We start from the raw sequence: 22,280 nt of genomic DNA, 5'->3' as shown, positions 1-22,280 counted from the left end.
AGGTGGCAAAATTTTTACTGCTGTCAGGTGCATCACTGACAACAAACATTCCGTTTGTTGTGTGTTCCCAAAGTTATTAGAAACAACACCTGGTTTCCCAGAGTGCACTGGAAGGAGAAGGCTTCGTGACATCATAGCCAAGTCTAAATATCACTGGAAGGGGAAACTTACAATTGACCCCCTTAAATACTCTTTCTCATAACTGGATTCACCTGTGTATGTAGGTCAGGGGTCACTGAGCTTACCAAGCCAATGTGAGTTCCAATAATTAGTTCTAAAGGTTTTGGAATCAATAAAATGACAACAGTGCCCAAATTTATGCACCTGCCTAATTTTATTCAAACAATTATTGCGCACTTTCTGTAAATCCAATAAACATCATTTCACTTCTCAAATATCATTGTGTGTGTCTCCTATATGATATATTTAACTGACATTTTCTATCGTAACAACCAACAATTTATACAGGAAAATCATGACGATTAACACCATGTAAATGCTATGTGGCTACACAGCACTGGGGTCCAGCAGTCCCTGACAACATGGTTATCAATGAAGGTAGTAACTCCCAAATTAACTTTGAACCTTCTATACTATTCCTACCAAGGCAAATAGTATATTGTACAGTAGTAAATGGTAATTTTTATAATGAAGTCAATCTCAAAAGACGACTGCTGATGCTTCAAGAGGCCCTGTAAATATTTTGTTAAGTGGTCCCATCGTACATTTGTAAACCTCTGGAACTGTTATGGGTGTGGTGCAGAGGCTTGAGAAAGGTTGCAACTCAAAGGTAAACTGCAGGTATTGCAGCCTTTACTGTTAAAGGACAAACTGGCACACAGAACAGCCACAATGTGTGGACAATGGTGCCAGATAGGAATGTTAACCAACACTTGCGTAGATTATATCTAGCATGGATCCAATGTTAAAGCAATAATGAAGTGTGCTGAAAAAATGAGTGAAATACTCACCTATGGAGAGGGAGAGCTCTTGATCCCACAGAGCCTTCCCAGTCCTTGCATCGAGCCCCGATGAAGTTCTTCCACTACCTTGGCCAAATATGTCTTCGCCCTCCTCGGGCAGTCTTCATGTCCCCAAGTTCCAAAGATGAGCGGATCTGTACTGTACACGCACGAGACCAGGCTCACGCATGCACAGTACGGATGCACCTGTCTTTGAAATTACTTGGGGATGCAAGTACTTTTGAAGACTGCCGAGGAGTCCAAAAGGCGCAGGAACTAAGGCACTGAGCAAGGACCAGGAAGGCTTTGTGGGGCTCAGAGCCTTCCCTCTCCATAGGTGAGTATTTCACATATTTTTATTTTCTTTTGAGCCACTTCAGTATTGCTTTAAGTAAAACGTACTGAAATGTGCTGCATGGATTTTAAGTGACAGAAAAAAAAATATTAAGAGGTTAAAAATGTAACCTCCTTTAATCCTTGAATATAACTGGGAAGACATTAGAAGTCTGCAGATGTTACTGTATAATATGCATTGGAAAAAATCTCTACAGATAGTAGATGCAATCAATGTCAGGCATAGAAAGAGTTAATGATGCTGCTCTGGAAATAGCCTCGGTTAACCCAGTCTGCTCTGACAGGAGACCGTAAGGCAGGGGGAGGCTAAATTAGGAGCTTCACATGGACATCACAGCTGAGCCAAAGACATACAGCAGAGGAAATGACACAGGCTGTGAGAAATTGATTAATCTGTATACTTAAATATGTAGAAGCTGAGATGCGCTTGCACTCTTTCACCCTTTATGCTGCTGACTGATCTGCAGCCCAGAGCCTAGCAAACCAAGAAATAGAAAGCTTACATAACCTGGAAGATTTCACACATCATACGTTTATTACATAACAAAAAAACTGTTGTTTATAGGTCACGTGAAATGGGCTTTCAACAGTAAACATGGCATTTCTGGGAGAATTTTCATTTATATGGATTATGCACTGTGGATGCGATACATCCTGTTAGCTTCAGCTTAATTTAATAACAGGGTACAGAGAGCATTGATCTGCGATCACGCAGGGTTACCAAAAGGGTATATGCCTTCAATAGTGTAATATGTCCCTAGGCTACCATTAGAATACCTGCTGCTGATACGCTAAAACATACAGCCCAGTAAAGTCAGGGCGAATGAGAACCACTAGGATTTTGTAAAGGACCAAAAAGGCACCTTACTAAATTAGCTTGACTAGTATAGCTCTGTAAAATGAATAGGCTATAGGCACACTGCACACCAGTGCCTCGGTATGCATGCCTGGTCTTTCAGTGACATAAAGGAATGATTTGCATATTCATTTACTGAGCACAAGTGATGCATCATGATATGTTAATTGATATGAAATGTGAGCAAAAAAACTGCAATAAATAACAGCATTATATTGTTCCAGGCAACTTAGCACACCAAAGGATAAAAAAACAGTAAAAAACTGTAATAGGGCAATATATTTTCCAAGAATGAGTATTGCAGTGATATAGGGTGACGCTCCTGTGCTGACTTCAAACCTCCTATTAGCTGGGTTGGTTCTGGCTGACCAATGACAAATCAGATTATCCCACCCATTCTTGGAAAGCAAAAACGTTATATTGACACAAGAAAAAAGGGTGCTGCAATAGGCTCCGATAATAAAACCCGCAATTTGCAACAATGGGGGGAATTTGGTGCAGTGAGGCGCCCGATAAAATTGCAGGCGCTGAGTCTCCCCGCTATATTGCATAATTTAAACAATAAATTCCTGTAAAAGTCAATGGAAACTATAATTCCACATGCAGGGGTATGGCAAGATCTGCTTTCAGTAACACAGAATTCTCTTCTAGCAGAGGTCACAATGCAGATCAGAGTGTACGGTGACATAGCCGGCCTTTGACCTGTGCGACCAGAGCGGTCGCTCAGGGCGCCGGCTTCCAAGGGGGCGCCTAATAGCTGGTTACCTATACTGAGGGCACCTACACCTGATTTCCTATACTGGGGGCAACTATACCTGGCTACCTTTAACGAGGGCACCAACACATGGCTACCTATGGGGGGATGGAGACCTTCAACTGACTTCCTATACTGGGGGAACCTATGCTTGGCAACCTATATTGAGGGCACCTACACATGAGATCGGGGGGCTTTTTTGGGGGGGGAGCGCACTGCGGCTATAATGTGTGGTGCAAATTTTCGGTGCTGTGCTATCATTCTAAATGGGGGGGGGGGGGCTAACTGTCCCACTGAGTGTGTGTGTGTGTGTGTGTGTGTGTGTGTGTGTGTGTGTGTGTGTGTGTGTGTGTGTGAGTGAGTGTGTGTGCGTGCATGCGGGAAGAGGATGAAGGGGGCCACAAAAATCAGGTTTCGCTCAGGGCGCTGGGAAACCTAAGGCCGGCCCCGTACGGTGAAGCCTTTAATGTGCTGCTGGAACAGGTCCAAACCAGTCAGATCTCTCTAGTGTACCACATCTTAGTCAATATTTATAAGCTGAGCTTGTGGTCCTCATAGTCCAGCATCCTTAATACACCTGCATCACTTGTGCTATTTCCAGAATCTTGTAAATGAAATATGTGTGGAATGAGACACTATATTCTTTGTACGCCCTTGTTTGTATACCTGGGAGCTTGCATGATCTCAGTTGGCATTCCTGAATATCTATACCGACTGACTCCTATCGAGCTCCCTTTTGACATTCCAGACTCCTTGGCAGACGTGCCTTATGTCTGCCATGTATTGCATGCATGGCAGATAAGCATACATGGGGTTGATTCAGAAAACATTGTTTATTCATCTCTGAGCTCAAAAAAAGGCTACAGAGTTGAAAAGGAATAACAGCCCCTACCCCCCCCCCCCCCCCCCCAGGAATTCAGAGGCAGGTCTAGAGAGTATATATGTGTAAAATAAACTTTGTAGAAGACAGAAGCAGCAGTGAGTAAAGTATATCGTATGAGCTTGGTACATGATGAACACAATTTAATGGTTTTAATAAACATGAAAGATCGACAAATAAAATGTGTGGGTTTAATGTACAATAGAACTGTTTACATTAATGCTATAATGGATGAAAATGGATAAATTGTGTATTTTTCCCCATATTTTCCCTTTAAAATGCATAGAAAATAAGGTAAATACAAAAAAAAATTACCCCCAAAAAGCCTACTTTGTCCTGGAAAAAAAAACAATATATAGATAATTAAGGTGTGATAAATAGTGATCAATTTATCGCCAAATTAATCAAAGCTGCGCTGAACTGTGAAAACAACCTTTGTAGCGAAGTGGTTTTAATCACCCCTCCTTATCTGTTTATCTCATGAATTACTTCACCTTAAGAGAGAAGAAAAATAAGCAAGTTGAGATGCTGCATGAGTTTTGTTAATTAACCCATATGTTTGAAAACAACATGTCAGCACTAAAATGTCATCCTATGTATGAGGCATGGAGAGACTATGATGCTGTGGAAATATTCTGCTACTTAGAACAAGGATGTCATTCAGTTGTGTACTGGGTCAATAAATTACAAACTGTCAAGATAGTTCAGGGTATGAATTCATAAATCTATGATCTAAAATGCAAAAAAATAAATTCTGTCATAAGTTGACAGTAATTCAAAGCAAAGCAGTAAATCAGTAACAGCGTGTTTCAGACAAAGGGAATTATTTCACAATAAATTTAGATTGCTGGGTGCATTATGATGATGTTTTACAAGCACAAAAACCTTTGAAATACACCTACACTAAAACAGGTTAGCATTCACTCATGTCTAATATGAATTAAAATGTATATGCCAGAGTATCATACAGAGTCTAAGATGGGAACAAATAATGATGTACATACCGAGGTCAATAAAAGGCATACCTCAACTCTTTGATCACGTGAGGAAATTTGGTTTATAAAATAATGGAAGTACAGTGGTGGAGTGCATAGCACTTTTGCCTTACAGTTCTTGGTCCCAGGTTCAAATGTGGGCCAAGGCAGAAGATGCTAGCCATCCCTGTGTTTGTATGGGTTTTCTCTGGGCACTTCAGTTCCTCCCAAAAACAGAGATAAGTTAATTATCTTGCCCCCAAAATGGCCTTAAAGAGAAACTGTAGTGATTAATTAGTGAAACTAACATAATGAATAAAATTATTGAAAAAATATTATTATTATTGTTTCCTCTCCCTGATTTACATACTGAAATTTAACACTGGTGGTGACATCTTTAGTTCTGCCAGGTGATCCGTACAGAATGCTTGTTACTGAGAGTGTTATGCATACTGGTTGCTTGGTAGTTGGAAAAGGTTGTTATTTCCCACACTGCAATGAGGTTAACTGACAGCAAACTGTCAGGACCATGGTCACGACATCACACTGTGGGAGGGGTTTCACCTAAATATTAGCCATACAGAACCAGGTAAAGATTTCCTGTGGGAAAGGTGTACCCGCTACTGACTGGGACAAAGTGCAATCCTGGGCTAAAATTCGTCCTCAAAGACTAAAGGTAGCCATACACTGGTCGATTTGCCATCAGATTCGACCAACAGACAGATCCCTATCTGATCGAATCTGATCAGAGAGGGATCGTATGGCTACCTTTACTGCAAACAGATTGTGAACCGATTTCAGCCTGAAACCGATCACAATCTGTTGTGGTGGTGCTGCCGCCGCTCCCCCCGCCCGCATACATTACCTGCTCCGCTGGTGCGACTGCCCCCGGTCACCGCTCTTCTTCTCCGTCTCCGCTCTGGTCTGCTCTGGTCTCCGGCATGCTTCCCTTCTTCCTGTCTGGGGGAAGTTTAAACAGTAGAGCGCCCTCTACTGTTTAAACTTCCTGCCGGGACAGGAAGAAGGGAAGCATGCCGGAGACCAGACCAGAGCCGATACGGAGAAGAGCGGAGACCCGGGAGTCGCGCCGGCGGAGCAGGTAATGTGTGCGGCTCTATTGCGTCGGTCGTCGGGCACTCGAACGCCGCTAGCGATGCGCTCTTTACCCGCGGGCGATCGACGGTTATTTTCCGCACGACGCGATCGGACGGAATGGATCGAAATTCGGCGTGTAGCGTGAACGATTGGCAGCAGATTCGATCCCAGTGATCGAATCTGCTGTCGAAACGGACGCAAATCGGGCCAGTGTATGGCCACCTTAAAGGTCATAAGAGTATGGAGGGATTAGATTGTGAGTGACAGATATTGATAAGACTAGATACTCTGTAGAGCACTGTGAAAGATGTCTGCATAATATAAATAAAATATGCTCCTCTTTAAGTGGCGTAGCTAAGGATCTCTGGGCCCCGGTGCAAGTTTTACAATGGGCCCCCCCAAGCACTCTATACATAACAATTGATACGGCGCACCAAAACCTGCCAATGGCAACTACAGTGTCAGAGATGCAAGAAGGGAATGGGGAACAGTTTGTTCATGATTACTACTATTCAAAGCATCTATAAGGCTCCCTGCACGCGATTACGATTTTTAATCGTTTTTTACATCAAATTACGATTTTTAATCGTTACTGCATGCTGCGTTTTTTCCTCCGTTTTTCTGTTGATTGCATTTAGGGAAAATCAGAATTGAAAATCGGAATCGAAAATGCAAAACGGATTTGCAGTGTGCAGGGAGCCTTAAAGTGTTTATTACCAGCACAGGACTAATAAAGAGCTAATAATGTGACAATCCAGCCCCGCGATCCCGTCCAATCTGTTCCCGTTAGCGTACGCAGGAAGTACGGTGAGCAGGCGGACAACAAAGACCGGTTGCTGGATCGTCAGAGGAAGAAGGTTAATGCGAAAGAGCGTGCCAATCCCGTCTAATCTGCTCCCGTTAGCATACGCAGGAAGTACGGTGAGCAGACTGACAATAAAGATTGATCACGTAGCTGCCGACAATATGTAATGGGACAATCACTCACCAATCCCGTATTAGTAGGCCACTGTTGCCATGCAGGTCTCATGCACCAGAGACTGCTGGAAGCAAATTCACTGTGTGCGTAGTAAACGGTTAAGATTGGTTGGAGGTGCCCATACATGTACAATCCCGAATGTATATACAATCAGTAAACTAAAAATATCGATTTCGTGCTTGGAATCGGGTAAATTCACTGCCACCACTGTCTGGTTTTGGATGGAGCAGACAGTCTCCAACTAGCTACTCCTAAAAAGAAGAAATGGTTATTTACAACCTAGCTAGCAAATCAACAATTTAAAAGAAAATAAAACAATGCGGTAGTATGACTCTGACTCTTCAGAGGGCAGATTCGTTGTAGCAATAATCAGATGACCAAAACAGGCACAAGACTGAACGATAAAATCGTTAGTTTTATTCTAAAACTACATATACACAGCTTAATTTAGCCTACAGATAGTTATACCTGTCCGGCAGAACAGATTGGTTTGATAGAAAGAGAGTAGAGATGAAAAGAAACAGAATGTCTTAATATACAATTCAAATACCGTTATTGGTAGTCCATGCGGCAATCGCAAGTCTTTGGAGGAAGTCCAAAATGGTGGTTGCCATGCAGCCTGAGGCCTTTGTGAGAAATAATCTAAGATGGAGGTTTTGCGTCAGTGTCCAGCTGGCTGCCAGGATGTTGTTAGGCAAAGATTTCAGATGATGGACGCTGGACTCAGTGTGTCAATGTGTTTTGTTCCTCACTGTAGGTGGGAGGAGTTATGACATGTACAAGTCCAGCCTTGTGCAATTTGAATAAGGCAGTGCCCCCTTAGGCAGGGAGGGATTTTGGGCCAATTCATGTTTTGCCCGCGCTCTCTGTGCCCATAGGTCAGATCAAGAACCCGAATGAATACTCACAATCAGCGCAGTTTTAGGAATCATTTGGTACCAAACACAAGGACCAGGTATGACCCACAACACAGCCCTTTACTTCTCCCCCTTTCTACCTGGGTTTGGAAGCATCTAGCACCAAGTTGGACCTCAGAACTGGTGCACTTTTCAGTGGCCTAGGAACTTTCTATGCCATGAATTATGAAGAAAATGTGAAGGAAATATGGATATTGGGATTCTTGGGTCACAGTAGGTCAGCTGCTTCCAGAGAGACCCTGAAAAGATCTGTGCATTTGCTAGCTCTGTGTGGAGGTGTGAAAGCTGGAGACATCATTCTCGCAGAAACTTGGGCTTTACGATTTATGTCAGGCTTATCTGTGATGGATGGGGCTATAACACCTCAGGGGGTCCCAGGAGGCCAGGAAACCCGCTTGTCACACTGAGGTGAGAGAAGCTATGTAATTAGAGAAGTCAGTGGTAGCTAGCAGAGCCAGGAAGGAGAGAGAGAGGAAAAAACAGTGGATTTAAACCAAAAATGTCATTTTGACTATTTTGCAATAGAATTTGAATTGGCGACTCCATGACGCATTCGATATGTCATATCGACGGCATCACAGGGCCCTCTGGCCCAAGGGCCCTGATGTAGTCGCTACCTCTGCAACCCCTATTTCTATGCCACTGCTTTCTTTGCCCTACAATATTTCTGTCACTGCCTCTGTGGAAAAAAGCAAATAGGGGTAAACCACTGGCAGCAGGTATCAACATGAACATAAAACATAAACTTTTTGTTTAGTTTTAGCAACTGATGAAATTGCAGGAGATAAAAGATTCAGTGGATGTGAATCTTCTGTGCCCTCTTTATCACATACAATTTAATTTCAGATTCAGTTGTCAGTTTCCTGCTGCCTTGTGCGTTATGCAAATTGCCTTGAGCATTACAAGGGGAGTTTAACCACTTCACCACTGAGGGGTTTTACCCCCTGACCACCAGAGCAATTTTCACCTTTCAGCGCTCCGTCCATTCATTCGTCTATAACTTTATTATTACTTATCGCAATGAAATGAACTATATCTTGTTTTTTCCGCCACCAATTAGGCTTTCTTTAGGTGGGACATTATGCCAAGAATTATTTTATTCTAAATGTGTTTTAATGGGGAAAATAGGAAAAAATGTGGGAAAAAATTATTATTTTCAGTTTTCGGCCATTATAGTTTTTAAATAATGCATGCTACTGTAATTAAAACCCATGAAATTTATTTGCCCATTATTCCCGATTATAAAACCGTTTAAATTATGTCCCAATCACAATGTTTGGCCCCAATATTTTATTTGGAAATAAAGGTGCATTTTTTTCAGTTTTGCGTCCATCCCTAATTACAAGCCCGTAGTTTATAAAGTAACAGTGTTATACCCTCTTGACATAAATATTTAAAAAGTTCAGTCCCTAAGGTAACTATTTATGTTTTTTTTTTATTGTATATATATATTTTTTTTTTTTTTTTAAATTACAAAAAAAAAAAAAATTGGGGAGTGTGGGAGGTAATGAGTTAATTTATTATGTAAAACAATTTATTTGTATGTGTAAAATGCATTAGGGTGTAGTTTACTATTTGGACACAAGATGGCCACAGTGAGTATGTTTACATGCGACCTGTAAGCGACCGGAAGGACGCTTACAGGAAGCAGTAGGAGGCTGGGAGACTCACAATGATCGCGCTGTTTCTGAAAGAAGCAGCAGATCATTGCGGGGGCTTAGATCAACGAACGGGAATGGATTTTCCCGTTCATTGATCTCCGGGCAAGCGGGCGGCGGCGTGCACGAGCGGCGGGTGCACGCGCACGAGCGGCGGTAGCGCGGACAGCGGCGGGAGCGCGGAAGGTACGGATTTCTCCGTCCCTGGTTTTTTAGGAGGGAAAAAAGGGACGGAGAAATTCGTACCGCCGGAGGTAAAGTGGTTAAGTGAGATGCTAGGACATTTCTATTGCTTTTGTGGAGCTTTCTTTGAGATGTCTTCACTTCAGCTCTACTCATCACTTCTTGCCTCAGTGGGTTTTTGTTTTTTAATTTCTTTCAAAACTATTTCCTGTTTAAGAATCCCATTGATCATTGCATAGACCAATCCCCATGGCAAATTCAAAAAAGCTTTTTTTGTGGTTCCTTCTATAGCCACAATAGGTAAGTATAGAGAATCAGGGATAAATCATATTTAAATCTGCCACCATTGGTCCTTTGATATTATCAATAGGAATCTGGGCCCTTTACCTATTAACCTGAAAGGGGATGGCGTCAGTGGGTCCTCTTATTATTAAAAGGGGCTCCTAGATTTCACCAACCACCATATGTGTAGGCTATGTGTAGGTTAACCCCACCACCCCAGCAAGAAGTGTGTGGATAAGCCTCTTGTCCCAATAGACCATGAGGGCTGGTATTGTTCAGTTTGGGGAGCCCCATGCTGTCTAGCTCAGCCATTCTGGTATTACCAGCCGACTTGGAGGACAAGGAGTTAAAGAGGCTTGAGGGAACTATGCCAACTGTTATTGATTGTAATATAAATAATTTTAAATAAATAAAAAAGGTAAAAAGCACTATCATGAGATGAATGATATGTCTGGCCAACAGGGAAATGCAGGTAATAAGTTTAGAGCTCATCTTCCTTCCTTTCTGACTTAAATCACCTAACCACATCAAAAACTTTAATTGAATCAGATGGAATCAGATGCTAATCAGCTGCCTCTAATAATGTTAGCCATAGACACTGAACAAGCATAGGGAGATCAGGTGTTTCTGACATTATTGTCAGATCTGACAAGATTAGCTGCATGCATGTTTCTGGTGTTATTCAGAAACGACTGCAGCCTCATACACCAGCAGGGCTGCCAGGCAACCTGTATTGTTTAAAATGAAGTAAATATGGCAACCTTCATATACCTCTCACTTCAGTTGCCCTTTAACGGAGCAGCATTATGTCACTTCGGGTATCCTTTAAGGGTTCTGCCTCTGACATAGAAGACCTGGGTTTAAATCTTGGCTCTTCATGTTTTAGTAAGCCAGACCCTATTCAGTAAGAAGTTCTTGGGTGAGACTCCCTAACACTGCTTCTGCCTGAGTGGATTCTAGTTGCTGCCTTGTAAGCGCTTTGAGTCAGACAGGAGAAAAGCACTATACAACAACTGGAATTATTATTATTATTAATTATTATTGATACATTTAGGTGCCACCGTGGCTGCTGTGGAAATTGCGGCTATAGTGGCGCTTTGGAAGGAAATCTCAGTGCCGGGCACTGGAGTTCTGCTAGCTGAACTCCAGCTTCCACAATTAGTGGCTATAGCAGCATTATATAGTGATGGGAGCTGTGGTGATTTGCTACAAAGTACAGCAAGTTTGTATCTGTTTAGCAGCAGTAGCTGGCGCTGGATTTAGTGGTGAGGAAACAGAGGTGTGGTGGAGTTAGTGTTAAGTGTAGGTTGGGGAGGGAGTTAATGTTAGGAGTAGATAGGGAAGTTTTAGGCATAGGAGGGGGTTAGTGTTATGCTTAGTTAGTGGTGTTGTAATATGAGTGTTAAGTTACCAATATTCTACTAAGTGTAAAAAGAGATGGAATATCAGTACATTTACCAATATTCGCACATCTTGTGCCCTTTTTAAAATGTAGAGCTTTTAAATGTATACCCACTCCTATCTAAACTTACAAAAATACTTCTGGGATGCCAAAGCTGCTACATTGCCTTGGACTCAATTTCATCGTTATCTTTGTCCTTACTGCCACTTATCACTGGCAGTTGTTGAAACTGCATTAGGACCAAGGTGAAATATCCATAGGGAGAAATACTTTGTGAGGTGAGTTTTGTGAATAAACATCTATGGATCTCAGTTGGAATTAGGCAAATTACTCAATGGTCAAACAAGGGCATAGCCCATACATAGGCAGGTGAAGGCGCTGGTGTCAGATAGGCACAGTTGTGGTACTTGTGTTAATATAAGGAAGAGAGATGGCCTGAATAGTTCGCCGGCGGACAGTTCCTGGTGACCATGGGTTGTTTGCTGTTCGCATTTAAAGCAATTATTTTTTTTTAAATTTTACATTAAAGTCACTGGCTACCGACCTTAGCAGTTAATAGCAAAGCCCCTGTATGGGGATCCTCCTGATCCCCATTGGTCTGTTATTAGACCAAACAGGAGGCTTGGAACCAAAATGTAAAGATGAATTAAGAATAATAAAATATTTTATTTGTGGTTGTGTTTTTATTTCATTTAACCCTTTGTGTAAATGGGTAAGGGGTACTTTGTACCTCTATATTCATTTCTCCTGGGGGGCGGGCATCTGGTGGGCCCCTTCTTAAAGGGGACTTCAAGATGCCACCATGAACCCCCTCAGCGTCATCGCCACCCTCCTACTCCTGGGGCACTAGAGATGGGGATGGATTTGACAAGAGCTCCGGGGGGGGAGGGGAAGGCTTGGCCACCCCTCTCCTCTGGAGACCCCCATTCCATGGAGCATGCGGGCTGGTATAGCTCAGGGTGTTAAGCCCCAGGGCTCTGCATTCTGGCTATCCCAGCCTGCATGGTGGACAAGGGGGTTAAAGAGGCTCAGGAGGTTTATTTTTATATTTCCCACACTCTGAACCTACTGTATATAAAAAATAAAAATAAATACAGTAATATACATGTTAATACATTATCTGTCATTTTACTGCAGTAACTTTGCTACTTTTTTCCTCTAAATTTAACATCAATTTTCTCAACAACTATAAGGTCTTTTTGAAAAAAAATGTCCCTCTTGTTCCCACTATCCTCCTTAACCACTTGAGGACCTAGGGCTTTACCCCCCTTAAGGACCGGCCACTTTTTTTCCATTCAGACCACTGCAGCTTTCACGGTTTATTGCTCGCTCATACAACCTACCACCTAAATGAATTTTGGCTCCTTTTCTTGTCACTAATAAAGCTTTCTTTTGATGCTATTTGATTGCTCCTGCGATTTTTACTTTTTATTATATTCATCAAAAAAGACATGAATTTTGGCAAAAAAATGATTTTTTTAACTTTCTGTGCTGACAGTTTTCAAATAAAGTAAAATTTCTGTATACATGCAGCGCGAAAAATGTGGACAAACATGTTTTTGATAAAAAAAAAACCATTCAGTGTATATTTATTGGTTTGGGTAAAAGTTATAGCGTTTACAAACTATGGTGCCAAAAGTGAATTTTCCCATTTTCAAGCATCTCTGACTTTTCTGACCCCCTGTCATGTTTCATGAGGGGCTAGAATTCCAGGATAGTATAAATACCCCCCAAATGACCCCATTTTGGAAAGAAGACATCCCAAAGTATTCACTGAGAGGCATAGTGAGTTCATAGAAGATATTATTTTTTGTCACAAGTAAGTGGAAAATGACACTTTGTGAGAAAAAAAAAAAAAAAAAAAAGTTTCCATTTCTTCTAACTTGCGACAAAAAAAAATGAAATCTGCCACGGACTCACCATGCCCCTCTCTGAATACCTTGAAGGGTCTACTTTCCAAAATGGGATCATTTGTGGGGTGTGTTTACTGTCCTGACATTTTGGGGGGTGCTAAATTGTAAGCACCCCTGTAAAGCCTAAAGGTGCTCATTGGACTTTGGACCCCTTAGCGCAGTTAGGCTGCAAAAAAGTGCCACACATGTGGTATTGCCGTACTCAGGAGAAGTAGTATAATGTGTTTTGGGGTGTATTTTTACACATACCCATGCTGGGTGGGAGAAATATCTCTGTAAATGACAATTTGTTAATTTTTTTTACACACAATTGTCCATTTACAGAGATATTTCTCCCACTCAGCATGGGTATGTGTAAAAATACACCACAAAACACATTATACTACTTCTCCTGAGTACGGCGATACCACATGTGTGGCACTTTTTTGCACCCTAACTGCGCTAAAGGGCCCAAAGTCCAATGAGTACCTTTAGGATTTCACAGGTCATTTTGAGAAATTTCGTTTCAAGACTACTCCTCACGGTTTAGGGCCCCTAAAATGCCAGGGCAGTATAGGAACCCCACAAATGACCCCATTTTAGAAAGAAGACACCCCAAGGTATTCCGTTAGTAGTATGGCGAGTTCATAGAAGATTTTATTTTTTGTCACAAGTTAGCGGAAAATGACACTTTGTGAAAAAACACAATTAAAATCAATTTCCGCTAACTTTTGACAAAAAATAAAATCTTCTATGAACTCACCATACTCCTAACGGAATACCTTGGGGTGTCTTCTTTCTAAAATGGGGTCATTTGTGGGGTTCCTATACTGCCCTGGCATTTTAGGGGCCCTAAACCGTGAGGAGTAGTCTTGAAACCAAATGTCGCAAAATGACCTGTGAAATCCTAAAGGTACTCATTGGACATTGGGCCCTTTAGCGCAGTTAGGGTGCAAAAAAGTGCCACACATGTGGTATCGCCATACTCGGGAGAAGTAGTACAATGTGTTTTGGGGTGTATTTTTACACATACCCATGCTGGGTGGGAGAAATACCTCTGTAAATGGACAATTGTGTGTAAAAAAAATCAAAAGATTGTCATTTACAGAGGTATTTCTCCCACCCAGCATGGGTATGTGTAAAAATACACCCCAAAACACATTGTACTACTTCTCCCGAGTACGGCGATACCACATGTGTGGCACTTTTTTGCACCCTAACTGCACTAAGGGGCCCAAAGTCCAATGAGTACCTTTAGGATTTCACAGGTCATTTTTGTTTCAAGACTACTCCTCACGGTTTAGGGCCCCTAAAATGCCAGGGCAGTATAGGAACCCCACTAATGACCCCATTTTAGAAAGAAGACACCCCAAGGTATTCCGTTAGGAGTATGGTGAGTTCATAGAAGTTTTTATTTTTTTGTCACAAGTTAGCGGAAATTGATTTTAATAGTTTTTTTTCACAAAGTGTCATTTTCCGCTAACTTGTGACAAAAAATAAAATCTTCTATGAACTCACCATACTCCGTACGGAATACCTTTGGGTGTCTTCTTTCTAGAATGGGGTCATTTGTGGGGTTCCTATACTGCCCTGGCATTTTAGGGGCCCTAAACCGTGAGGAGTAGTCTTGAAACCAAATGTCGCAAAATGACCTGTGAAATCCTAAAGGTACTCATTGGACTTTGGGCCCCTTAGCGTACTTAGGGTGTAAAAAAGTGCCACACATGTGGTACCGCTGTACTCAGGAGAAGTAGTATAATGCGTTTTGGGGTGTATTTTTACACATACCCATGCTAAGTGGGAGAAATATCTCTGTAAATGACAATTGTTTGATTTTTTTACACACAATTGTCCATTTACATAGAAATTTCTCCCACCCAGCATGGGTATGTGTAAAAATACACCCCAAAACACATTATACTACTTTTCCTGAGTACGGCGGTACCACATGTGTGACACTTTTTTGCAGCCTAGGTGCGCTAAGGGGCCCAACGTCCTATTCACAGGTCATTTTGAAGCATTTGTTTTCTAGACTACTCCTCGCGGTTTAGGGCCCCTAAAATGCCAGGGCAGTATAGGAACCCCACAAGTGACCCCATTTTAGAAAGAAGACACCCCAAGGTATTCCGTTAGGTGTATGGCGAGTTCATAGAAGATTTTATTTTTTGTCACAAGTTAGTGAAAAATGACACTTTGTGAAAAAAAACCAATAAAAATTAATTTCCGCTAACTTTTGACAAAAAATTAAATCTTCTATGAACTCGTCATACACCTAACATAATACCTTGGGGTGTCTTTTTTTTCTAAAATGGGGTCACTTGTGGGGTTCCTATACCGCCCTGGCATTTTACAGGCCCAAAACCGTGAGTAGTCTGGAAACCAAATGTCTCAAAATGACTGTTCAGGGGTATAAGCATCTGCAAATTTTGATGACAGGTGGTCTATGAGGGGGCGAATTTTGTGGAACCGGTCATAAGCAGGGTGGCCTTTTAGATGACAGGTTGTATTAGGCCTGATCTGATGGATAGGAGTGCTAGGGGGGTGACAGGAGGTGATTGATGGGTGTCTCAGGGGGTGGTTAGAGGGGAAAATAGATGCAATCCATGCACTGGGGAGGTGATCGGAAGGGGGTCTGAGGGTTTGGCCGAGTGATCAGGAGCCCACACGGGGCAAATTGGGGCCTGATCTGATGGGTAGGTGTGCTAGGGGGTGACAGGAGGTGATTGATGGGTGTCTCAAGGTGTGATTAGAGGGGGGAATGGATGCAAGCAATGCACTGGCGAGGTGATCAGGGCTGGGGTCTGAGGGCATTCTGAGGGTGTGGGCGGGTGATTGAGTGCCCTAGGGGCAGATAGGGGTCTAATCTGATAGGTAGCAGTGACAGGGGGTGATTGATGGGTAATTAGTGGGTGTTTAGGGTAGAGAATAGATGGAAACACTGCGCTTGGGTGGTGATCTGATGTCGGATCTGCGGGCGATCTATTGGTGTGGGTGGGTGATCAGTTTGCCCGCAAGGGGCAGGTTAGGGGCTGATTGATGGGTGGCAGTGACAGGGGGTGATTGATGGGTGGCAGTGACAGGGGGTGATTGATGGGTGGCAGTGACAGGGGGTGATTGATGGGTGATTGATAGGTGATTGACAGGTAATCAGTGGGTTATTACAGGGGAGAACAGATGTAAATATTGCACTGGCGAATTGATAAGGGGGGGTCTGAGGGCAATCTGAGCGTGTAGGCGGGCGATTGGGTGCCCGCAAGGGGCAGATTAGGGTCTGATCTGATAGGTAACAGTGACAGGTGGTGATAGGGAGTGATTGATGGGTAATTAGTGGGTGTTTAGAGGAGAGAATAGATGGAAACACTGCGCTTGGGTGGTGATCTGATGTCGGATCTGCGGGCGATCTATTGGTGTGGGTGGGTGATCAGATTGCCCGCAAGGGGCAGGTTAGGGGCTGATTGTTGGGTGGCAGTGACAGGGGGTGATTGATGGGTGATAGGTGATTGGCAGGTGATTGACAGGTGATCAGTGGGTTATTACAGGGAAGGACAGATGTAATTAATGCACTGGCGAATTGATAAGGGGGGGGGGGTCTGAGGGCAATCTGAGCGTGTGGGCGGGTGATTGGGTGCCCGCAAGGGGCAGATTAGGGTCTGATCTGATAGGTAACAGTGACAGGTGGTGATAGGGGGTGATTGATGGGTAATTAGTGGGTGTTTAGAGAAGATAACAGATGTAAACGATACATTTGGGAGGTAATCTGACGGCGGGTTTGCGGGCGATCTAATGGTGTGGGTGGGTGATCAGATTGCCCGCAAGGGGCAGGTTAGGGGCTGATTGATGGGTGGCAGTGACAGGGGGTGACAGGGGGTGATTGATGGGTGATAGGTGATTGGCAGGTGATTGACAGGTGATCAGTGGGTTATTACAGGGAAGAACAGATGTAATTAATGCACTGGTGAATTGATAAGGGGGGGTCAGAGGGCAATCTGAGCGTGTGGGCGGGTGATTGGGTGCCCGCAAGGGGCAGATTAGGGTCTGATCTGATAGGTAAAAGTGACAAGTGGTGATAGGGGGTGATTGATGGGTGATTGATGGGTAATTAGTGGGTGTTTAGAGGAGAGAATAGATGTAAACAATGGATTTGGGAGGTGATCTGATGTCGGATCTGTGGGCGATCTATTGGTGTGGGGGGGTGATCAGATTGCCCGCAAGGGGCAGGTTAGGGGCTGATTGATGGGTGGCAGTGACAGGGGGTGATTGACGGGTGATTGATGGGTGATTGACGGGTGATTGACAGGTGATTGACAGGTGATTGACAGGTGATCAGGGGGATAGATGCATACAGTAAACAGGGGGGGGTGGTCTGGGGGGGGGGGTCTGGGGAGAATCTGAGGGGTGGGGGGTGATCAGGAGGGGGCAGGGAGCAGGGGGGGGGGATAAAAAAAAAATAGCGTTGACAGATAGTGACAGGGAGTGATTGATGGGTGATTAGGGGGGTGATTGGGTGCAAACAGGGGTCTGGGGGGTGGGCAGGGGGGGGGTCTGATGGGTGCTGTGGGCGATCTGGGGCAGGGGGGGGAGAAATCAGTGTGCTTGGGTGCAGACTAGGGTGGCTGCAGCCTGCCCTGGTGGTCCCTCGGACACTGGGACCACCAGGGCAGGAGGCAGCATGTATAATACACTTTGTAAACATTACAAAGTGTATTATACACTTTGTATGCGGCGATCGCGGGGTTAACATCCCGCCGGCGCTTCCGTATAGCCGGCGGGATGTTGCGGCGAGCGAACGGTGACAGGCGCCGGCGGAGGATCGCGTCACGGATGACGCGATCGCTCCGCCCATGCCCTTAAATGGACCGCCGCCTCTGTGGGTGAGGCCGTCCTGCAGGGCTCCACTTCCCCGCCGCCCCTGTGTAGTGGGCGGTCGGGAAGTGGTTAACATACCCTGAAAATAGTTTTTACCATGTTCAGGGGCTTTGCTATTAACCGCTAAATTCGGCAGCCGTTAAAACATTTCCCACACTCAGAACAAGAACTTTACAAACGATTTTCTCAAAAACTATATTTCTATTTGAAAAAAAAATCCCTCTTGTTCCCAATGTTGTCCTTAATACACCCTGTAAACTTGGTGTTTATAGCACGTTCGGGGGCTTTGCTATTAACCGCTAAATTCGGCAAACGTTAAAACATTTCCCACACTCAGAACAAGAACTTTACAATCGATTTTCCTCAAAAACTAAAAGATCTATTTAAAAAAAATACTTCTTGTTCCCAATGTCCTCCTTAATACAACCTGCAAATTTGGTGTTTCTAGCATGTACGAAGGCTTTGCTATTAACCGTTAAAATCGGTGGCATTTCCCACACTCAGCACAATAAATTTAAAATTGATTTTCTCAAAAACTTTCTGAAAAAAAAATCTTGTTGTTCCCACTGAAATTTTGGTGTTTCTAGCACATGCGGGGACTTTGCTATTAACCGCTAAAGTTGGCGGCAATTAAACATTTCCCACACTCAGCACTGCAAATTTGGTGTTTCTAGGAGGCTTTGCTATTAACCGCTAAAATAGGCGGCTGTTCGCCTGCCATTTAAGTCTAGGAAGCCAATCACGAACAGCCGGGTTGAAAAAAATTGCGTTCTCGTTCGTGGACGCAAAATTTGATGTGTTCTCCCCAGACTCTTTTAGCAGGGTGCTCCACCTGGCTAGTTTTGGTGAGCAACCGGCTGTCATCGGCTAAACTCCACCTCTGCTGTAAGCAGAAATGTGCAGAGAAGCACTTCCCTGCATTCTTTCATCTTGCCCCACCCGACTACTTTTTCATGCCACCCGGCTACTTTTTCATGCCACCCGGCTATTTTTTCATGCCACCCGACTGGAAAAATATTCTGGGGAGAACACTGTGTTCACTACATCACTCACAAGGAACCAGAAGACGAGCCAAAACAGACAGAGAAAAAAAAAGGAAAACATCTCTGCTTGTTAACCATTTAAAAAAGGAAGGGGGAGATTAGCTAAAACATTCATCCTGATGTGCAGCCCTGACATAAGAAAAGAAAACAAGTGCTGCAGTGGGAGCAATTAAAATGAAATTGTCAGCTCTCTCATTTACCTAAAAAGTGGGCGAGGGAGAGTTCCCACCAGAGAAGCCTTTAACCTCTTTACGACCGCGTCACACTGATTGGCGTGAACGTGGCAGCCCCCCAGGACCACGTAACACCAACTGGCGTCAAGTCCTCGGGGAGTGTTTTGCTGGGGTGCAACCCCGCTTGAATGACGGAGCTCCACTCCGTCGTGATCGCAGCTAGGAGACTGTTAGACGGCGAAACCGCCGTCTATTTACACAGTACAGTGCTGCAATCTACGGCAGCGCTGTACTGGGGACAACCGCGTCACTCGGCTGTCCCCCTGGGAGGCTCAGAGAGTGATCGGCTCTCATAGGCTGATGTCTATGAAAGCCAATCGTTGTGATTGGCTGGCGGGAGGGAGGGGGGGAAGAGAGATCCGGGATAAAAAAAAATAAATGAAAAATCATCTTTTTTATAATTAAAAAAACAGAAATTAATTTAAAAAAAATCACCACTGCGTGCAGCAGCAATCAGAGCCCGCCAACAGAAAGCTCTGTTGGTGGGCTGAAAACGGGGGAGATTAATTTGTGTGCACGTATGTGTGGCTCTGCAGCAAGCCATGAAAGCTGCAGAGCCCTAATTTGTAAAAAAAAAGAAAAGAAAAAAAAAAGCCTGGTCACTTGGGGGGTAAAGCCTGTGGTCCTAGAGGTTAAAGATTCCACCTTTCAGCCCTTGTTGCTGGCAAATGTGTGAACTTATACAAAAGTTTTAAAGACTCTTTAAGGCCCATCAACTTGAGGTCATTTTTTTAAATGTTTGACTGAAGGCTTGATAACGGTACCGTGATACATGTTTTGCCACAAAAACACATGGCAAAGACTGATAAGCCCCTCATCACTATGAAACCATTTCACTTGTTGTATTATGCTGCAAGGGGATCATTCTCAGGTGCGCTAAACAAGGGTAAGAACTAAGTCCTGCTGTGGTTTACGGGCGAACTGTTGTCAGTGGACACCCCTTTGTGTTCCTGTTTGACATTAGAGGTGAATTAAAACGAAATGGGCCCTAGGCAAGATAGTAGCTTTGGCTCCTCCTTATGATGGGAGGTCCCCTTTACGACCACTAGGCCCCAGGCACCTACCTAGGTTGCCTTGTGGATGATCCTGCTCTGTAAAATTGGCATGATCTCAGGGAGAAAGGGCTCTTCTGTCTTAACTGGAACATTTTCAACTTGATGCAGGAGTACTTACTTTCAACTACTGCACTAATCTAGTGAGTGGCACCACTAGAAACGCACATCTACTAGATTCTGCTAAAAGCTTAAGGAATGGTTTAGTCTAATAGGCACAAAAAACCCAAAAGCAAGCTGAAAGAATACTTGCAGAATACAGAGCTGGACTGAAAGCAGTACGTTTTCCTCTCCGAAATAGATTTTTTTCTCTTTAATTCCAAACGACCACTTATTTGTGTTAATTTAGCTTTCTTGTTCTCTCGAGTTCCAGTACAATAATCATGTAACAGCTTGTTTAAAACCAACAGTGAGTTTTTCTCCCATCTGTTCAATGCCCTGAAATGATAGTGGTTAATCCAGCAGGCCTCTCCAGTGTCTGGCACTGTGAGGGATACTGGAGTGCCATTATGTGATACAGCCAGCCTGTGGCAGTGTCTGTGTGCATCACCCCTGAGCAAGAATAAGCAACCTGTCTAGGTGGAAGACATAAGCAAACAAAGTCCATTAATAAAAAGAGAAAAAGCAATGCATTGAAAAAGCGTGGTTTAAGAACAAACATTTCTAAAATGTAATATTACAAAACAATATAATGCCAATAGCAGTTATGTGCCTTAACCTATAGCAGCAGAACAACACTATAATCTGATTTATGATGGGTTGCTATGGGTTACAGACAACTCTTCAGGTTCCTTATAGTGACCCTGTGGTGTGAAGGATGTGGAGGTTGCCATATTTATTTATTTATTAACAATAACAATTGTCTGAATCACACAAGAAAAACCAGCATGTATCCAGTGTGGTCAGAGTATCTGATCCGCATACTTGCTCTGGCTCGGTAACTTCCAATTATTGGAGGCAGAGGATGAGCAGGAGAGCCAGGGAATCAGCATTGTTTAAAAGGAAATACATTTTGCAGCCTCCATGTCCCTCTCACTTCAGGGGTCATTTAAAAGATGATGCACTTATACTAAGTGAGATTAAAGTAACTTAAAAAAAGACTGTGATAAATAATGCATTATACTAGAAGGAGAACGGGCTACTCCAATCCACCTGAGTGAGGTGATATCAAAAGGTGTATGCGACCGCCGTGTCCATATAGATACCTTTTTATGTGATACTATGCAAGAGGGGTCCAGTGTGCATGGACCCTCAGTGTGAGTTCTGGTTTTATCTTTGTGACTGCGATTTTGAATAAATATACACTCTGTGTTTGCACAACTAAACGCCCTTTGTGGTTTGTGCCTTGGTGGTGGCCACATCTGTTTTGAGCACCGGGTACTGCAGTTGCAAAGAGAGTGAGACGGATTATTCTTTATTTATCTTCTTTGTTCCACTGTGGATCGGGATTCCTCTGGCTGTGATTACAGTATTCAAATTTTATTGCGCTCATATCACTATCGTTCATCTTATACTACTTTTACGATATTATCATGTAAACCATGTACAGTATCTATAAATAACAATCTCTAACATCAGGCTCCCATGGGAATGCTGATTCCTTGAATACTTACAATTAGATTCAGAAGGTTGGCCCCCTGAGGATTTTTTACCGGCCCCCCACACACAAAATGTATTATAGATGCGGTCAGCTACATCTTTAAATATTGGTGGTCCGCATATAGAATGAAGCCAGAAAGCAGTAATTCGCTGGTTTCCAATCAAATTCCACATCAGGTGACACTGTTGTCCAATTGGACTGAAGGTTGTCACCTAGGTATGCTTCACTGTCTGTCCCGCAAAGACTTCTATGTATACACTCCGCCCCCCAGCAGTCTGATGTATGTTGACCCGGCCCT

The 22,280-nt window shown here is 43.5% G+C and overlaps 1 protein-coding gene across 2 annotated transcripts in view; it reads right to left on the bottom strand.

Moving 5' to 3' along the window:
- Positions 1-22,280, bottom strand: part of HOMER3 (homer scaffold protein 3) — a 224,654-nt gene that overhangs the window by 94,296 nt on the left and 108,078 nt on the right. The window lies entirely within an intron of this gene.

Source organism: Hyperolius riggenbachi, chromosome 1, assembly GCF_040937935.1.
Source record: "Hyperolius riggenbachi isolate aHypRig1 chromosome 1, aHypRig1.pri, whole genome shotgun sequence".
Classification (NCBI taxonomy): Eukaryota; Metazoa; Chordata; class Amphibia; order Anura; family Hyperoliidae; genus Hyperolius; species Hyperolius riggenbachi.
The sequence above is the reverse complement of the archived record's forward strand: the minus strand, read 5'-3'. Positions and strand labels throughout refer to the sequence as shown.